General features: G+C 44.3%; 1 long non-coding RNA gene across 1 annotated transcript; it reads left to right on the forward strand.

The window, feature by feature from the left end:
• The first annotated feature begins 268 nt into the window (after positions 1-268).
• On the forward strand, positions 269-2,845 carry LOC136528306 (uncharacterized). The gene is made up of 3 exons (XR_010777047.1): positions 269-748; positions 2,297-2,509; positions 2,624-2,845. It is a non-coding gene; the product is annotated as an uncharacterized lncRNA (long non-coding RNA).
• Positions 2,846-4,233: the final 1,388 nt, after the last annotated feature.

Consider the following 4,233-nt stretch of genomic DNA (forward strand, 5'->3'; position numbering starts at 1 on the left):
AAAAAACCCCTCTTTACCGAGTGCTAGCCCGGTTGGCACTCGACAAATATTTTTAAAAAATTAAAAAAAAATTGCCGAGTGCTATATCAGGGGCACTCAGGAAAGAATTTTTTTTAAAAAAAATCACTTTGCCAAGTGTCAGGTCAGATGACACTCGACAAAGAATTAAAAAAAAGTTAAAAAAAAACTTTGCCGAGTGCCGGATGGGGCACTCGCCAAAGGGTGATTTAACCTGCCGGCCCAACCGGCCCGCACACACGCACTCCTTTCTCCGGCGTCGGGCTCGGCACACGGCGGCCCGGCGCAGCTCCGACGCGCAGCCCGCTAGCCAGGCCATGGCCGGCCCTGCTCGCGTTCGCCGCCAGCACTGAGCGACAGTGGCGCGCTCCTCTAGCGCGCTCCCAGCGGCGTCGACCTGCACCGCGTGACCGACGGAGACCTCCACCACGTCGACCTCGCCGGTGTCCCTGTGGCGCGCCCTCACTGCGGCGTCGACCTCGCCGGCGGCCCTGTGGCGCGCCCTCCCTCCGGTACCCCCAGCAGCCCTCTTCCCATGGCAGATCTGGGCGAGGGCTGGTCCACGACGAATCCATGGAGGGGGCGGCCAGTCCGGAGCTCCCCGTCGTGGCGTTGACGGCCACCTCCAAGCATGGTAGGGGGCGCTGTCCCTATGGACAGCCCGGGCGGCCTTCTGCCATGGCGGATGTAGGACCTGGGCAGGCCTCGTCCACGAGGAGGCACGGATTTGGTGATTCTCTCTTTTCTTTCTAGTGATAATTGATTCTAAATCTCTGGTTTCCTTTCTGACATATAGATCTCGCAAATATCGTAGGAAAGTTCATAATATAAAATCTCGTAAATATTATTAGCTCCCACAAGTTATGGTAAATTACTGAAGGCATTCGATCTCTAATTATCGTAAATAGTTTCTCGTAATTACTGAAGACATTCTCTAATTATCATAACCAACTGTACACGTTCTGGTAACTATATTATGGTACTCGTTCAACCTGGAGGCCACTCCCATCGGATTAGCACAGATTATTCCTTTAGAATATATTATATATGTGAGTACTATTGCTTCACTGTATACGTATTTCGATTTTCCTTCTAGCATTGCCCCATGAATGCAGACAACAATGACAATTAGTTCATGGTGGTCTTGACATATGATTTGCTTAATCCATATAATGTGCGACGACTCGAGTGCATATTCGGGCAGACGAGCAGCTTCTGCTGGTCCATTTCGTGTTATAGATGATCCATACCTTTTTTTATCTTCCAAGTGATTTACTGATTCTTATTTTGAGTAGATCTTGATGAAAATTCCTCGGTGCCTGTGTGCGAGTCTCTGCACACCTGGGCTGCATGCATCTATGACCTATACCAATTTGCTAGCTGATCTTGCGATTTCTATTGCTGCTATTCGTCAATCTTGATTAAAAAATTGGTTTCTAGTTTTACCCTCAAGCACCCAAACAGATTACTACCCCAACAGATTTCTATTGCTAATATACAAGTTTGGCTCTGCAGAAACTGTACAGTATAGATAAAATCGATTATTTGGGCTTACATTCTGAATATCGTGATACAATGTATTAGAGAATTGTAGTTAATTTGCTTATGCTTCCAAAGAGTTCTATACTCATATTTCATATCGTAGGGTGCCGCGAAGCATGCAAAAGTTTATAGTATGTTTAGAGCAGCATGTTAGGTTTGTGTTTTTAAAAATGCAGATCATAAGCTACTCCCAACAGTACGATTTATATGACATAAAAATGCATATCTAGGTGATTTGATTTTTTTCTTTGTCGATATCATTACAGTATGATCCTTGAGTCACTTGTCCACTCTTCAAATGCTTCTAACAACCAGAAAAAGCTGGCTAAATCCTTTGGCGAATTAAAAATTGTGGTTTCTGCAATTTTCCATTGGAATGCTGCAAATAAGGATGTCACCAAACACCTTGAGAAAGGTAGTAGTGTTTAGGCCTTTAATTCCGTAATTCTGTGATCATGCTCTGGATGCTATGGGCTGTGATCTTTTTTGCTAGTAGGACCCAATGTGGTTGCCTCCACTGGAGCTGATTATGTATCTCATTTTCCTTAGCACTAATAGTAGAACATAGTGGTGCTCGCTAACTACTGCATGATTTATGAGTCCCACTATCACTGTCAAGGTATGCTTCCCCCTATTTTGTTCTCCTTTTTTCTGATTCAGTTTAGTGAGCCTAGATGTGGTTTCTGACTGGTTTGGATGATAGAGATTAATTCCATGCTATTTTTTTGGGTGATAGAGATTTGATTAGAAGCATAAGATCTACGGGCCGGGCACAAGAGGATGGCGGCCCTAGCTGGAGGCCGAACGGGCCGAGCGGCAGGCCCAGGCGCAGAGGCTGACGGACATTACGGAGTTCCTACAAGGGCTTGGGCAACGTGTGGGCTTCTCTCTGCCAGCTGGGCTGTTGGTTCCACCTCCGCCTCCGCGTCTTGCAGCTCCAGCTACTCCTGTGAGTATGAAAGTTTTTTACTTTCGCTTGTGCTTTGCTTGTATGGCCTCTACTTTTCTAGATTAGCTATCCAAATAATTTTGTCTCACATGCAATCTTTTCTCCTTTGTGCAGTCTCCATCTGACGGTGGTTCGAATAATCCACCTCATGCACCTCCGAATGATGGAGCTGGCCCTTCACCATAGTCGCAGTGGCTGAGATGAGTGCACGTTGTATTTTTTTTTGTTCACTTGGTGATGGACTTGTGATGCACTTGTAGACTTTGTTGGACTTATGGATTTATTTGGATGGACTTGAGCACTTATTATTATATATGTGATATATATTATGATAGATGTGATATGTGCGGATGGATGAGATATATATGTGATGGATGAGATATATATGTGATGAATGAGATATATATGTGATGGATGAGATATATGATTCTATGAATTTATTTATCAGGATGGAATGTAAAAAAAAATTAAAAATTTCCGTTTTGGGTCACTTTGCCGAGTGTTGCACTCGGCAAAGGACCCCGTTGCCAAGTGCCATGGTCACAGCACTCGGCAAAGCTAGAAAAATGGTCTCATTTTTCTAGCTTTGCCGAGTGCACTCGGCAAAGAATTTTTTTTACATACTTTGTGGTGGATCGAGACAAGAAATGGGGAAAAAAAAGACTGTAATACAGAAAGCGACAAGGTTTTTACGTCCTGGAAAGAACAGTTCAGATTGGCGTATGTGCATGATTGTTGCACAGGATGTGGTATCCATCTTTTGAAAAATTATCATTTAAGGTCCCTTTGTTAGACTCTAATGTTTTGGTTAGGAAGAAGAATAAATTAGCCGCTCATACATAACTAAAAGTCCCCTGTATGAGATGTACAACGGTTAATTGCTTCCTCCTTTTGAACAATTTCAGAGTGCAGTGTGTTTTTACAGCAGGGTGAATTGATGTTCGGGCCCATTGGCTTACCCCATATTCGACTTGTTTGGCTTCTTTTTTTAGCCGGAACGGTATTTTTCTCAATTCAATCAGAACAGTGTTTTTCAGCCAGTTTCAGCCAAAATTCTGCCAGCCGAATGGGGCCTTCGTCTGGAAGCACAACAGTACTAGCTGTAAGATCCAGAGTTCACTCACTAGTCAGTAAAGTATAATCACGCCTTATTTTCCTTTATTTACTCAGTAACGTGCATGTATGCTCAGCAGAATATACCTTTTTTCAGATTCTGAATTCTGAAAACTGCTCTGCGACTTCACTTTCAGAAGCGGCCCTCGACTAGGCAGTAAAGCTACTTGCCGTGATCAACTTAGCTAGCATCCTTGAAATTCAGTACCTGAGACGACATGCTGAATATGGATGCTTTGGACGTGATGAACCGCTCACTTTAGATCTGCATGAGTGACCATGTCGATTTGTTAACAACACACACCAGATACCGAAGTGAACTTTCTTCAAGCTTAAGCCGTGCTACAAATATTCCTTCATCTAAAAAAAAGTCGTGCTACACATGCAACGTCCTCGATGGTGATGTGAGCATCCCTCTCCGGCCGTCTCTCTAACACCGCGTCTACTACTACATCCCGGATATACATGCTCATCTCTTCGGCTGGCTTCTTGACAACAACAGGCTTAAGCTCCCAGGCTAACGTCTAACGAGAACATTTGGAAGCTGGAGGAATCATCCTACCAGAATTGCCTTGGTACTCAAGAGACCGGGGATCACATCTTTGTTTCCT

Source organism: Miscanthus floridulus, chromosome 19 (assembly GCF_019320115.1).
Source record: "Miscanthus floridulus cultivar M001 chromosome 19, ASM1932011v1, whole genome shotgun sequence".
Classification (NCBI taxonomy): Eukaryota; Viridiplantae; Streptophyta; class Magnoliopsida; order Poales; family Poaceae; genus Miscanthus; species Miscanthus floridulus.